The sequence below is a fragment of the Scomber scombrus genome, chromosome 2, assembly GCF_963691925.1.
Source record: "Scomber scombrus chromosome 2, fScoSco1.1, whole genome shotgun sequence".
Taxonomy (NCBI): domain Eukaryota; kingdom Metazoa; phylum Chordata; class Actinopteri; order Scombriformes; family Scombridae; genus Scomber; species Scomber scombrus.
In genome coordinates, this window is record NC_084971.1 from 13,125,003 (window position 1) to 13,142,057 (window position 17,055).

Here is a 17,055-nt window from a genome sequence, read left to right on the forward strand (position 1 = left end):
AAAGACAAATAAACCAAGCACCTAAAGAGAGAGAATAAGCATAATGAGAAGAAAGAAAATGACCAGTGGAAAGTTTTGACCTTAGCAGTCACATGGTTTTAGATCTCTATTCTCTTCTTTTGTTTTTCAGTTTGGCTCTCAACTTGTCTTTTCAGCTGTCCTTATTGGGCACACACTCTCAAAACCCTCTAGAAAGCCTGGTCTTCTCTTTTTGCTTTGTCTTTATTACCTAGTTACATGGACACCTTGTGTGTTGCTCTTTCACTTGTAACTTCGCTCATAAACATTAGTCACATTAGGCTGGCTTACAGGAATGGTTAGCTAACTGGAAAGAAAGAGAAAACTTAAAGGTGCAGTGTGTAGAATTTAGTGGAATCTAGCAGAACAGACTCAGCAGAAATGGAGTATTCATAAATATAATGAGTGTGTCTTGATTACCTTAGATTGAACTCTCTTTATTTACAAGGGAAGCAGGTCATCTTACATGGAGGCCACCATGTTTAGCTGTAAACACAATGTTGCCATATTAAAATCTTACTGCACTGTTATTGCTAACATGTTAGTGAACCTAACATATTGAGTAGACATGGTGCGACATTAGTGTTCGTTTGGGTTTGTGTTTCCACCTGACAATTGAAATCCAATATTACCTCTTCGTCTAGCTCTGTTTTGCCTGTTTCTATCAACTCCTGATAGAAATATCTGGCTCTTTAGCTGCTAAAAGCTTCACTTTATCACTTCATAGCTAGTCTATAACGTCATCTGCCTTTTTGGTGCAGACACCTTACTGTGGATTTATTGGCGCTTTTTTTCGCTAAGAAACGGACATGATGAGAGCAATAAGAGGGAACAAGATCAGTAAACACTATAGGCAGCTTTTAATCCACGGTTGAAACAAAATGACTGATTATTGCAGATGCACAGAAGTAGGAAAAGCAAAAGGATCGACTTGATTCTCATTTGCCTACCGCTAAGTTTCATTATTACAAGAAAATGTCAACATGTCAGACACCTAATTCAGTTCAGTAGTAGTATGAATTACTCCTGAACTCTGCTATCAGTGTAGGATAAAGTAAATCACAGAAGACACTATGAAACTCATTAGGGGATTATATCAACAGCTGTTAATCCACTTTCTATTGTGGCGTAATTTATAAATGGAGCATTAGGAGCTAAGCCAGATGGCTTAGCTGTCGTTTGCAATCAAAATGGCAAACATGTCCAAATCACAAAGCTGTCAACGCCAGTGAGAATCCTCATTGGTTATAACACTGAATCAATTTGCATAAAAGTGGATGTGACAATTATTGAAACAAGATTAGAGTCAGTTATCAAACCTAAACACCCTCATTGTGGCTATTTGAGATTAGCTGCAAATACATACAGACATACAGTATAAAAACCTTTGTCATTTTTGCTTTAAACATTTATTTCGGTTCCTGTTGGTTCATCCCCATAACAATCAATGGGCTAATTATTGCAGCTCCACAAATGTTAAAGGCGTTCAGAAATCTTGATACAATAACAGTTTTCACCTTTGTTTGGTTTGTTTTTAATTGTTTATTTTCCATAAGATTGAAAGAGATACTTCATTTGTAGGCAGCATAGCTCTGTTTTACCCATTTCAGGGTTGCCTCTGCTAATTACCTCTATTATGTAGGAGGAAATGTATACATGCTTGTGTCTCTTTGACGACATGTGTGTAAAGTCATATCATATTCAACATACTGATCTAAATATACAGCTCAACATTATCAACATGCGCAACCACACCAGCAATCAGACATACACACTAGTCAGACTTCAACACAACTGAAACTTAGCCAGGGTTCAGAGGCTCCCATGCAGGGGAGAAGTACCCAGATATGAGGATGACTGCCACCTAGCTCAGTGTGCAACTGTCCTCTGAAAGGTATCTGACACATTGAATGACGCGTCAGCAAGCAAGGCTGTAATGTTTTGTCCCCCTCTGACCTCGTAAAGCCTTGGACCTGGGAGTGCTGCCAGACTACGACTGGAAGGATAAGAGAGATGTCCAACTATCTGACTGGGAAAGATTGATGTACTGAGAGGCGTGGTAGGTAAAGAATGAAGCAGGAAGGACAGAGAGACATGACCTGTCCCAGTAGGAATTCCTGCGTTGCTCAGTACACATTTTATATATCTAATAAAATACACGCTGATGAGAAAGCTCTAAATGCACCACAAAAAGAACATAAAAAGAACCACAAGGAGTATAAGAAAGTGAAAAAAAATCCATGAGATATTGTATACGCAGCAGCAGCCTAATGTCTCTGTGAGCAAGCTAGCAGGCACTGCTGCAATAAATGAGATTATCTCAGTATGTCTGCATATGCTTCAAGTGAATTAGTATAAAATGGGGAAAGCATCATTTCTCAAGCATGGCAGCTGTGGCCTGTGCAGCCATGTGAAGCTATTGAATGATCAAATCCTGAAAGGCTGACAGAGAAATAAACAGGTGTTCTTCTGCTTTAGAGTTGGTACAGTTTATGTAAAGCAAGACTGAGCGGACAAGGGTGGGAGTGCAAAGATGATGCAAAGATGTCGGAATTAGATATGAGAAGTACAAAAGTTAGGCAGAGGAATCTTTACATGCATGATTTGCATTTGCTTTGAAGTTTAACTTAAGATACCAAAAGTGAAAATAAATAACATCCAAATACATGTTGAAGTGTTAATGTTGGATCTGATGGTGTTTAGAGAGAGGAACATTTGCAAGAGCCACCGCATCATTAGGAAGTGTTGTGTAGTGACAACACAGTGACATGCTCTGCTTTCAATAGGGAATTCATCTGCAGCACATTGTATAAACAAGAAGCACATGCAGAGACTGGTCAGTGTTTGTTTTGTCAAAAAGCAATGTCAAAATCCAGTAAGGGTTCCATTAAATTCACCAAAACAAATTTCAACCCATATTGGAAAATAAAACAGTTCAGATGCTGATTGTTGCTCTTTCCACAAGCTACTGACAGACAACAGAAGTTCTAAAAAAACGAGTGCCAGAAAGTAACTTAATGGCCCTGCTGATCAGGTACATCATACAGGTTGGGAATAAAAAGGAATTATCTGGCTAGACTGGATGAGTAAACCAAGCTCAAAAGGGCATTGATGACTGTTAAGCTCATCATTGTGAAAAACAAGATCCTGCTAAGTTTTCCTGACCACAAGTGGGCAAAGAGGCAAGAGAGAAACATATATATAGATAAATTGCCTGTCAGTTTTTCCTTTACAGGATAACTTCCAGCACAGTAAAATGTCTGGCCAGAAGCAGTTTGTAAGCTTACCACTGAACAAAGCCCTGTCATTTATTCAAGACTCTCCGAAAAGTATTTCACTATTCCTCTCCATTTACCTTCTGTGTCCTTGGGGAAACTTTAGAGAAGGGCGGAGGCGTTTGGAAGACAGACCAAAACTTTCCACTTCAGTCAACACCACGTTTGACACTTTTTTCATTTTTATTTCCCATCAATTGTGATTCTGATGGTGTAAAATAATACGCATGAAAAGAGTTGCACTGCTGATGGAATCAACAGGTGTTTTAAAAGCTTGAGCAGGATTCAATGTAGAAATTCTTACCTCTTAGGAGATCTCTTGAGTTAACGTCTCGCGAACTAGGACAAAAACAGAGACAAACACATCATTACTTTCTGCATCTAGAAAATGTCTGAACCATACAATGTGTCTGAGGTGAAGATATATGTCCCAATTAAAAGCAGAAAACATTAATTTGCTTACATATTATTTACTCATTGTGCGGTTATTGAAGTCTATAATGCAAGGACATAAAACACAAATTAGCCAAGAATGACTGAAATAAAAACCTGAAATGAAAGGAGGACAGCTCCCACAATAAAGTCTCCTGAAGCCTGAAAACTTTTCATTATCCTTGGAAAAAAAACTGTAAATGCTCTGTAATTCTGCATATTTGACATACTCACAAAAAATGTAATCAAAAAGGAGATACTCAGTGTCACCCAACTCCTGTAATCTTTCAGAAACTTTTCCTTCAGGTGACAGACATAAAATTACTCTTCAATCCTAAATGTCTTTTCAGTTTGTTAGGTGTGTCAAGCCAACCTCCTCATTTTGAGATACACCAGAACTCATAAGTTGCCAGCTTCCTTACAAAGGAAATGTTAAATGTGTTTCTTCCTTTCTCATGAATCATTTCCAGGAACGATGGCTATGTTGGGACACATGGACAAGTTGCACAAGTACTGCGTTTATTTTCATTATGCTCTCACCATGATTTCAATACCACAGAAACCTCTATCATCTCTGGATGTGGCTCAATTACTATCCATGTGTACAGTATGTGAGCGTGTGTTTGTACTGGTGAAGTCTCACGTGAGTCTACAGGCTTCAACGTGTGTGTTCTCGGTCACAGCGGTCAGTAGTTTCCACTGTGCCTCCGTACTGGGAAGGCAGCTACACTGAGCACCAGGCAGCCTGAGGGACCCGCTCTGCCCTTGATAGCCATCTCTGTCATCTGCACAAACACCAACTGTGTCAACACCAGGGAGCACGACTCAGCGTACGAGAACGTGAGAGCTATTGATAGCATAAAAAATGTGTTATTGCAGAGGGTGCTGCTTCTGCATTCCATTATAATGATAATTGGCTACCTGGAATTTTAGGATTGGCTCAAAATAACACATCAAAATATTCCAAATCTGTCTGAAAAAATGATGGAACAATGTGTTGAGAACAAGCTGCACAAGTATGAAAGATTAAGTGATCAAGCTTGAAGCTTGTTTGTATTTAGCAGAACAGCTAACAGCTGGATAGTGAAAATTATGTAACTGTGGCTTCTGGGAGTTGTGTGAGATATTGTAGGACACCTGAAATGTGAAAAGCCCCATGTGTCACTACACTCGTGGAAACACACTTCTGTCCAGGTTGGCTGAATGAACAGGAATTAAAACCAGCTGCTGAATCGGGTGGGGGTGTTTTTCAAATTAGTGAAGGTGGAGAAATGAATTTTCCTTCAGTTCTTGGGTGTGGAATGACAATGAAAAGTGGGAGAAGTATATAGCAGGTTGACAGCAGGTCTGCATTCTTACGTAATTCAGATCCATCTAGCCGCATAAAAAGCATAAAGCAGTCAGCAGAGCAGTCAGTTCATTGGCAATTGTCTGACAGAGAAATACAGAGCTAAATTCCAGGGCTGAGGTTCACTACATCTTCTCGGTTTAGTTAGCTTGCTTCTTTGCATTAAATGAATGCTAAGACGTATTTTCTTTTAACCAGATAAATTTGAGATTGCGCCCCAATCAAGTTGAAAATGGACAACAACAGCATCAGTTTCAATTTTAGGTCAGTCTCAGCAGCATATTTGTCATTGATTTTGCCTGCTGCAATATAAAAATGACAATGTGCATCACCCTTCCTTACAATTTGTCCATGATTATTAGCCATTAAAACCTTTCTAGAAAGTTTCAAGTGGTCACAGGAAGTCTTGAGTGAGCTAGTAGCTCATTCGAAGTAGGCTATCAGTTTGTCATACAAATAAAGATAAATATCATCCCAGCTTTCCAAATAGGTAAAATCGTGTTCCTGGGATCCTACAATTACGGTTCCTTTGATGAACATCGTCAGTTTTTCTTGCTGCTACCTCCCACTCTTGGTCTGATGAGAGTGTACTCAGAGGTAGGCGATATTACCTACTGTTGACTCAAACTAAATGGAGTCAATAGTGATGTATCAAGAACATGATCCCTCACCAGCTTCCCACACACCACAACTACCTGTAACTCTTGAAGCCTGAGGCACTGCTGCAAAAGACTCCCTCTGGGTGTCAGTGGTGGCTAAGAGTTTTGTTCCCCTGCACCATCTCAACACCTGAACTGACTTATTAACTTGGCTCATAGTTCAGGCTGAATTGGTGCACATTTGTACCATAAACTATCAGAAAAATTTGTACCTTTATGGTAAATGAAAAGTTGAGGCCCTGTTATGTGCCTTCAATGGAACATGCTGCATGTAAAAAAGTTACTTTTCAGCAAACAAATGTGTGTACTCAATTAACTTGTGAAGTCTAACACTAATTTAAGTCCCCCAACATCCACACACATCTCGGGGTCAACCACCATTTGAAGATAACATGGGTGTTCTCACTGTCAGCAGCAACTTGTACCAGAGTAACTGTGATAGCCAAAACGAATCCTGCTACAAGTGATTAACTAAGCCGGGCACTGCACTTGGCAAAATGATAATTTTTTCTTTGGCTGAGATGCTGCGAGACAAGGAAAACCAGCACAGTTACATAACAACCTTTTTCTGCTGACTGCTGTGGTGGCCTCAGCACGGCCCACTTTGGCCTCATTATACATAATTCAAATAAATTCTAAATGTTATTTTTAACTAATAATTGTTTTAACCTGATAAGGATATGTGAGGTCACTTCAGATACAAAGAGAGCATCTCCAAGCTTGGGTTTAAAACAATTCAGGGACTAAAAGAGAGTCCACTTTGCTTGCTGTCTTGTTAGTTTAGCCACAGTTACACAACAATCCCAACATCTCATTAATCTGATTCTGTCAGACGGGTTTAGAGAGACGGCATGAGCTGCAGCGTCCAGTCTGTTCAGCCCTCTCATTTTCTGATGACATAGCAGTTGGAGATTCAGTTAACCCAGAGGTATGAGGGGGATAACAGGTGATCCTTTGACTGCTGATTCTCTCGTTGAGCTCATTTGTCTAACATGTGACTTTGAATTTTAATAAGGGCAAGTGATTGAGATGAGAAGAAAGCAAGAGGTCTAACCATCAGAGCAGAGGTCAAAGTCTAAACTGAGAAACAAAATCATTTAGGTGAGCTCAAAGCAAAAGCAGGGGTTTATCTTCACATCAGCCTCAGAGCAGATGGCAGCTGAGACAGTCTATCAGGGTTGTGCTCATCCATCAGGAAACATCGTCAGACTCACATTCTGTAAAATGCTGTTCAGGTGCGAAAATCAACCCATTTATCAGAGTAATCAAATATGCACCTAGTAGCATCCTACTATGATATTCACCATCAAGATCATTGCTTCATACAGGTGACAGCATGCACATTTTGACACAGTTACAGTGTGTTGGGGCAAGACTGAACAAAATTGAAAAATGCCAGCTAGTGACACGTGAAAGTTGAGTAAATATACTGCATTTAAAATGTTTAGTGTTGACTCTTCAATATCTGTCTTTTAGTTGAGACTTTGAAAGGACTTTGTAAGAATAAGTCATTAAGTAAACTTTATTTCCATAGCAGATATCAAATCAAGTTACAAGGTGCTTCATAAGTAAGCAGAAAAATAAAAATCTGCAACAAAAACCTTTTGCTGTCTGTGCCTGCCTGGCTGAAGAGCTACAAGTCCAACTGGTAGCAGCACTTTTTCAGTTCCTGTGACAGTCTGTGCTGCTGTCCACTATAAAAGCCCCCTAATCTGACTGCTGTTGACTCTGCTTTATAGATGCGTGTGTCTGTGTGTGTGTGTGTGTGTGTGTGTGTGTGTGTGTGTGTGTGTGTGTGTGTGTGTGTGTGTGTGTGTGTGTGTGTGTGTGTGTGTGTGTGTGTGCATGCATGGTGTTTGTGTCACACTTCCACCAATATGCTACCATTATACATACATGTTAAATTAGATAACTTAACAGCCTGAATAAATGAGTCAGTTCAGTGTTTCTGCTATAATTTTACAGGCCTGGCCAGGCTAAAATAATCTGTTTTTAATGCCAAAATAACATCAAATATCCATTAATTCGGAAATCAATACCATTTGGGGGCGTCTTTGTGAGTTAACCTCGGTGTCATTGGGGAAACTCTTGTTAGTGTAGCTCCTTTAAGGAATAGGGCAGTGTGTAATGTGTGTGTGTATCTAGTGAGTGGTTGATTGAGCGTGAGTGGCAGAAAAGTGACAATGAGTGCAAGCAGAGGAAAAGGTTAGGAGTTTGTTGTAAAGCTGCCAGTAAAAGATGTGAATAGACTGAAGTTGTGTTAATTGCTTAAAAGGTGAACAAAGACATTAACAACATTGTAACCTGACCGCAGGGTTGGAGAGCCTTCCAAATCCATTATCCACCCAATCCTAACTGTATGGTTGCGGCAACCAAGTTATTATATATTGCCAATGAGTGCCTTGTTAAATCTGCAAATTGACTGTAGAGCTGATGGAAGCACCAGGTGTGCGGTGATGAATTTGTGAGATCTTGTCTTGCAGTAATTTCACTGGAGAGAGAGGCAGTAAGGAGACAAGCAGGTCCCCAATAATAAGGGAGGATAAACACAGCTGCTCAAGTCTGGAACTCTGCACACCAGCACACAGTATGAATGTGCAAACATGGAGATGCCTTAACAATTGAAATGCACATATCAAATTGGAGTTCTTGCACACATACAGTATACAGGGTGGGGCACACTAACAGCAGCACACACACATAATCCAGTTGAATGATATAACCATGCAACAAACACAACTGTATTTTAGTGTTTAAATTGTGACACTTGAGGCAGTAATTGGTCCTTCACAAGCTGGATGAAACAAAAACACTGGAAGTTATAGTTCAAAACTTTTAAGTCAACAAGCTTAAAGTATTAATATGATAGAAATTAAAGTTTAACTTGGAGAATGAGACACCTGAAACTGACATGACATGATCAGCTATCTCACTCTGTTGGTGTTGTGGGAACTACAGAGACACTCAGTGCCCTCAAGATTGTACAGTGGTATTTCAAAGTGGACCCTTTTCCCTCACACACAAAAAATAAATGAAGATATAAATAAATAAATAATCTTTGGACAAACACAGACACGACTTGTAGAGCGCAGACACACCCAACGACAAACAAGTTCACTTTAGGCCTGCCATAAAGTTACTCACAGAATTGGTATTTAGTGAGAAGATGCTACCTGAATGCTTAGTACGCTGCTCTTAATAAGAGAGAAGAGAGATTTATTAGTGTCACAGTTTGGTGAATTTGTGTATTTGCCTCGAAGTAAAAGCAAGAGGTGTGCCCAAATAATTTTTCACATTTACACACTCCAATTTTTACCGGAGTGTGTTGTGTGTTGTTGTAAAGGAGAGCATAGCTGCAGCACTAGCAGGATGACGTGGATCAAACACAGTAAAGTACAGTAAAAACAGGATCCACTTTGAAGTACAGGAAAGACAGCATCCATTTTCATTGATACAGATCCATTACAATATAACTGAACTGGTCCCAGTACTGATCCTTGAGACATCTCTAACATGAGACCCCCCTTAACCTTGTCCTTTCATCTTTAATCCCCAACGCAAATATTAGTGTTCCATTCATACTGCCCATTTTACAAGGGGAACCCCACCCATAAACACACACAATGTCAGTGTATAACATTTTCCTGTGTATAACATCTGGGTGCACTCATACACACCCTATAAGAATTTGTCATGATGGAAACTAAAGTTTAAGTAGAATATTTACATTCACAAACCAAAAGTAACGCAGATGTAGAAACCTTTATTGACTAAAATCACCATTAGAAACAATACATTTCCTGAGCTCAGCTGATCAATTTGAAGATGATCCAAGACCTCTAAGCCAGATTTAACTTTGTTGGTAGTAGGTGGATAATATTAGGATGTCAAGTTCTTGTAGATATGCACAAACACATACACTTGTTTTACTTCAGAGTATTTTCACTGACTTACATGAATCCCCTGAAGACCAATTATAATCTTGAGTCTACACACAATACCCCATATCACTAACTTTAACCAAAAATCAAGTGTTGACCCCAAATGTAATCGTTTTCTTTGTGGACACCTGCCTTTTTGTCCCCAGATGTGTGTGACTCTGTTACCAGAGAGTCTCCACAATGCGATTAAGTACAGACACTCCTATGTACTCACAAACCCAGACCCACAGAGACCCAGCCCAGCAGGAACCTCTTCATCCAAAACCAACAACAAGATAATCCAATTTAGGTGATTATCCAAAGAAAAACTTGTTAAGGGAAAAACAAACAGCTAACAAACTGCAGAGAAACACTGAAGTCATGTAGATTTGTGGTTAAAAAAACAACAACAATACTGTAACAGTCTAACCACTGCAACAGATAATGTTGCACCTAAACTATTAATTAGTGGCAGTGGGTCTGGACAACAGCATCTGTTACATACAATATGCAGCTGAACATGTACCCTGGAATGCGTAGATTTCGTAGATGAAGAAAACTCATTGCTATTTCTACTGATTATATAATTTCTACGTTTTTACATTCATAATACAAGAGCATTCAACACTTAGGGCTAGCACTGTCTACACAGTCATCTGCATTTTGCCAGGACTCTCAACCACTGATTTGAGTATAAAATATACTTCCGGTCAAAGTTAAACACATTAAACTTACATGAAACATGAGCAGATCTGCAGCCTGTGTGGACAGCTGTATTGATTAAAATAGTTGCGTATCTGTTCCATGAAACGCACCTGGGACAGACAACTGAAAACCGTTTTCTATGCAGATACTGTGTAAGATGTTGTCTGCTGCTCTTGTGAGACGACACAGTCCCCTGCTGTTCTTTTTCTCAGGTCTATCTGTGTTCAGGCCTGGCAATCAGCCACACTCTACAAAGCCTTTCTGAACAGATCATGCAGACTGCTGTATTAACAGGAAGAGATCCTCACTGAAGGATGAGTTCAAGAGAAGTACATGACACAACTAGCCTGGAAACAGCCCCATTAAACACTCAGTTTTGTTTTCATTTGTTTTATTAACAATAACAACTTGGAAAATGTGATACACTATTAATCCCAGCAGGCAAACACTCCTCTTCAGGGAGGTCGGGGGTTGAGGCTCACTTATACAGCGACGCCTCTGGAGCTGATACAGATTCAGTGTCTTGCTCAAAGACACTTCAACTGGATCAGTGCTTGGTGATCCACAATGCTGACAAAAACAATTAGAAAGAAAACAAAAATGTCCACTACTTAGGTGCAAGTATAGTATTGTAACTGTTACAACTACTGCTTGTTGTAAAAAATATTTTTCAGTAATATAAAGTCACTAATCTCAGATGTCTTGGGAAAAAAACCTTGTGATGTATTCTTTTTAAGAGGAGAAAAAGCAGCTGAATGGGTCCAAAAGTTAGATTTTGTTGACCTTATGTTTCTTCTTCTACTTAACCTTGACATCATCTCTAATCATATTTAAGCCAGAAAAATCACAACCATACACACACACACACACACACACACACACTCTCTGTGTCCCTAGCTATTTGAAATGGGCGTGTTAAGTTCGGATGTAGATGTGATTTCCCTCTGCAGCTGGTTGTGAAAGCTCAGCTCAGGCTTCCACTGCAGTTCTGGTTCATTTTATCCTTGCAAATGAAGATATCGATCAGACTTTGCATGATAGGAGCACCGACACAAGCACGTTTAAGACAGGTGGCAATATGTTCATACTCTACGAAAGAATTTAAAAAAATAATAGATACTGCCGCCTAAATACTGCCTAGATAATCACACCTGATTCTAATTATTAACTCATTATCAAGCAGCTGAAGCTTGTCAAAGGGCTTGATAACAAGTTAATTATTAGAATCAGGTGTGTTAGAGTGGGGAGAAACCTAAAACCTGCAGGGCAGTAGCTCTCCAGGAGCAGGGTTGGACACCACTGCCTTAGAAGGTCTTTTAGTACAACCAAACGCTGAACAAGAATTTTTTAGGCCACAAACATGCTACGATCAACTTTCAAGAACTGAAAACACTATGGCCACACCTATACTCTGTAATCTGGGGTTACACCATGTTTACATTACCTAACCAACACTGTCGCTGTTACATTGGTAACAGTGCCATGCCATAAAGCATACCTAGCTATATCATCTATTTTACTCTAAACCAGGCATGTCAAACTCATTCCATAAAGGGCTGTGCGGCTACAGGTTTTTGTTCCAACCAATCAAGAGCACACCTGATTTCGACCAATCAACTGTCTGAAGAGAGAGTTCAGCTGATTAAATGAGTCAAGCCTGGTGTGCTCCTGCTAGGTTGGAATGAAAACCTGCAGCCACATGGCCCTTTGTGGAATGATTTTAATATGCCTGCTCTAAACCATAAACTCATTGGGAAAGTGTGCTGATGTAATAAATCAAGTGAAAAACAGGGTCATTTTCTCGTAGACTTCTATCAACAATCTGATTTCATTTTTAAGCCTGCTTGCATACAACACCCCAAATGATAATCCTATGTAATTTATAGACCATAAAGTGTTATCAGTCATTAACCCAACTTCAAATAAAAAGATGCTTTTACTCAGTCCATGCTAAAGGATTTGAATGTCATCTTTTCCCCCTATTGTCAGGTACCTGAGGCCATGATTCATATTTTTCCTGTGCAAAACAGAGTGAGGCCTAAACTGATGACATCATCTTTAGGACAACACTGTACTCTTTTTGACAACAAGATAGATGACATGACTCATCCAAGTTATCCACAACAATTGCTCTAAACATTGTATCGTGTCATCAACCCACAAAGAGTGCAGAAACACAGCATGTGGGGATATCACATGGCTGTACTACATGTTTGTCTCACTTCCCACCCGAAGCATATCAGTGACCGTACTGTGAGGACAGAACAAAGATGGGTCCTATCCAGTGATTTCCTTTGCTGAGATAAAAGGAAACACAGCCTTCCTATACTTCCCATCCTGCAACAAGAATCTGAGAGATTGGAGATGACATCACACATCTGACAGGGTATCTCTCCCTGAATACGTCCAGATACATCCTCAATGGAAGTTGTGTGTGTGTGTGTGTGTGTGTGTGTGTGTGTGTGTGTGTGTGTGTGTGTGTGTGTGTGTGTGTGTGTGTGTGTGTGTGTGTGTGTGTGTGTGTGTGTGTGTGTGTGTGTGTGTGTGTGTGTGAGAGAGAGAGAGAGGAGGGGAGGGGGTCATCCTCCATAAAGGAAGGGAAACAGAAATTGTATTTTATGTTATTTTATGTTTTGTTTTTTCATTTATTTACAATAGACATGAGTATTTTCCATTTTTATTTAATGTTACTGTTTAGAGATTTTCCGTGGAAAAGTTGTTTTTCACATATCAATCCATGGCCATCAAGTAAACCTTCTGTCTAGCCACACCAACTTTATTCTACCAGCATGACTGAATATCACTTTATAACAACAATAAACTGAAATGAAGACTATTATGCCTTCAGAACATATGTTTGTTCTAATAAATACATGATAGAAACAGAGTAGTGCATTTATTGTGCTGTTGCAGAACGTTCTCCCAAGTAATGTTGAGACAATTAATTTAGTAAAACAGATATTGAGTGGTGGTTTGACCATTTTCATCTTATTTCACTGAGATGAAAATCCTCTAAATCTACTTAACACAGCTGATGTTTCAGATACCTACAATTTATTGAAGCTGCATAGCAGACATTTGTAATGCAAGGTACCGTTTGTATCGCAATATTTAATTATTTCAGGGTGCATCTTCCTTCCTTTTAAAAGGAAGGGTTGAGTTGCAATCTGAATTCACAGGATATAATGCAATGTTGCTCCTTGAGTAACTGAAATTGGTAACGGTAGGGAACACTGGGCGTGACATGCAATCTGCTGTCTAACATAACATCTAACGATCATCTTTGGTTATTTCTGCTCAGCCTCCGCAGGTTCACTGCTTATTAATGACTAAGACACTAATGTGAGGACTGAGCTGGAGAGGATAAATGACAGACAGTGGAAACAGACACAGATTGGAAGATTTGGCAGTGTACCTGAGCTGCAATACATACACAGATACATACATTTGTATGCTGTTTGAAGTATTTCATTAGTCTGGTTTAGAATCTTATAATAATGTGTTTTGTAGTGTTTTTCATGCTTTTCACAATAGATCATAGAGGAATTGTACATTTAAGATTGGAAATCATAACAGCCTAGAAAAACTCCTACAAAACTCCAATGTCAGCATGCTGACAAACAAAAGCACAGACACATTTTCTTACTGTAATAAAATAAATATGTTTGTTTTTTAAAAGTGCAGTGAATTCAAAGGGAGCACACATTTGGTTGCACATCAAAATGTTAGCACCCTAAACACAAAAACATATCAATTTGTGTACTGTTCACACAAACAAACACACACATTGCAGACACACTCACAGCCTGCTCTGCGATGCCCAGGGGGCTACTGAGCAGAATACAGCATGCGTCACTAATAACATGCATTGGCCCTCCAGCAGAGGAGAGGAACAACAATGTCAACAGCAGAGCACAGACAAAACGTACAGTAGATAGAGCTGCCTTGCAGAAATATTGACCCTGATAGAAGGACGCTCATTGCTTTACGTGTTGTCTCTGTCTACACATACAGCACAGTGTACAGGAGACAGGGTGAATGGTTATGAGACTAAACACATAAGAATTCAACATCATTTCATAAGATCTGTAGAGCTGGCAGAAAGGTTTTAAAAGGTATCCTCAGGTTTTTGAGCCTCACACTCTGTCAGGAAACCTGCAGCTACTTGTCAGCCTGCATGTAGAGTGAAAGTTTATGAATACTTGTCCTTGTAGCGCATCAAGAAATGCCAGGCCTGGACATACAAAACTGTACTGTACTAAACAGGAAAACACACTAATTCTAAGCAGATCAGCTGTGAAAGCACACTTCATGCAGTGATATAGTATTGATATTGAAGTCAGCCTCCAATCAAAAATGTGTTTTGCTCTTTGTTCCTTCAGTTGGATGTTTGAGCGTCACTGTGCAGAACGATGCATGTGCAGAGTTTGACACAAAAATGTGCATGTTCATAGATTCTGGATTTTCAAATGAGAGAGGAGAAATGATGTTATTTTAAGAATTTCAAATCACTTAATTGATTGAGTTTTTTATGGAATAGAACCCAATCAGAAACACATTATTTTCATGTCTTAAAACAAGGCTGGAGAGGATCTTTAACCTAAGACCTAATCTTGTCTTAAAACATAACTATGTCCAACATAGAGTACACAGTGCATACTACGATGCAGTGTGTCCTCAGGAATATTTTTGGTCATGCATTCAAGGTCATAATAGCAAATGTTACTTAATAAACACATACAAGGGCACGCCAAGGAGATTCTTTGCAATCCAGGAGGAGCAGAAATAAACAAACTGTGGATTATCACCATGGTGGTCCTGCAATTAAATTCGACCAACAACACCATTTATCTGTCTGTACCTTAAAATACACCCTATCTCTATGGTCAGCTCTGACAGCATGCTTAAAACATACACAAGTAACACACAACTGATTAACAAGTGATCTCTGGGAAACAAACATGCAGACACCGCTACAGTAACAACTGTGTGGTACCTCAGATGGCATCAAAATTCAAAACAATAACCACTTTGATTGTGTGCCATGTAAACATCAAGACTGTTTTGTAAGATGACAGTTGGCTTCAAGTCTCATTTGTCACGCCCCATCACACCACACCAAATAAAAATGCTCCAAATCTATTAGAAGCAACCACTAAGGGCGACAGATAACTGCCCAAACCTAACATTAGGGTTACACTCAGCAGTGCTGACACAGCGTTTTAGTTCAGACGGAGTGAGGATGAGAATCAACATTTAGTACACAAATTAACCCAGTTAAAGAGGAGACAACAGAGGAGCACAACACACACTACATACCCACACTGGCGCCAGGATTCACCAACCAGCCAGACTCGCTGCTGCCAACTGTGATTTGACACTGGGTGTGTGATGTGACAATAGCATTGTGTGTGTGTGTGTGTGTGTGTGTGTGTGTGTGTGTGTGTGTGTGTGTGTGTGTGTGTGTGTGTGCACAAACAGGAACCGAGGCATGGGTGTGCCTGCTGAAACTGTGGCAGATGATGTGGTAAATGTAGATGTTTGGTCAGAGAGGCATAAAGCATGTTTCCTGGACAGATGAGGCTAACAAGAGTTCATAAACACACACACACACGTTTCCTTCACTTCATTACAATGGTATGGTGCACTGATGTACATTCATTTCATGGAGATGTACTGTGACCATAAACACTACTTGCCTAACCCTAACCTCACTTCAACCTTAAACCAAGTCTTCACCTCCAAATGTAATGATTTATGTTATGGAGACTTGCTTTTCCCCACAATGTGACTGTGTAACTCCACAGCATGATGACTACCTGCTGCACACAACCACGCACAGATGAGACCATTTATTCTGTGAACTCGCTAGATCAATAAAATGTCAGAAAAGTCAAGTTTCCAAAAGTTGACGTATTCAAACAGCTTGTTCTGTCTGCCAGCACAAAACTAATTCAGTTTACTGGCATATTTATTTAAAAAACTTACTTAAACATCAATTTTTCTAACAATTAACTAATCAAATATTTGTTTCACCTCTGATTGAATTATATAAATGCATGATGTGTGGTAAATTTGCTTTTTCGATTCAGCCACAAAATTCTCCCACACACATACACCACATTCAAATTATAATGTCAATAATACCATCCACATTTAAATACAGTGGTAGATACTGACATGACTGGCACTCTGTTTAAAAATGCAAAATTAGCCAGCAGGTAGTCACCACCTGAGAGGGAAACTGGTGCAACAAGTGCTTTCTCATTTTATTGTATTGCTCAGTAACACCAGAACGTTTTTCAGCAGCTCAGTACTCACATTAGCATGTTGTGTCCATGGTTAATAAGACTTCAAACTCCAGAGTGTTTCCCTTTGGTGATGCACAATGAAAACCTGCATGCTCATTACCCGCAAGCTCAATCACAGAGTGATATATCTTCATCTAATGCTATGATGACAATAAAAAGGGTGCACCCAGTGAAATGAACAAAGCACAACGCATGAGCTGAATGTCACTGCAGGGTTCGTGCAGGGCTTCAAACTGCATGTGTTTTTATGTGTGTGTATGTATGGAAGAGTTATGTTGCCTAGTAGGACTTTTATAGCTGGGTAATAAAACCGCAGAGAAACATGGCACAATAGAGAGAAGAGAAGAAAAGAGACACAGCTCAGAAGGCAGTATCATTGATTTAGAT

The 17,055-nt window shown here is 39.6% G+C and overlaps 1 protein-coding gene across 1 annotated transcript in view; it reads right to left on the minus strand.

Annotated features, from left to right (window-relative positions):
• The window catches only part of add3a (adducin 3 (gamma) a), a 105,514-nt gene that overhangs the window by 83,589 nt on the left and 4,870 nt on the right, over nucleotides 1-17,055 (minus strand). The window contains exon 2 of the mRNA XM_062428065.1: nucleotides 3,598-3,632. The gene's annotated coding sequence lies outside the window, so the exon portion shown is untranslated. The remainder of the gene's footprint in view (nucleotides 1-3,597; nucleotides 3,633-17,055) is intronic.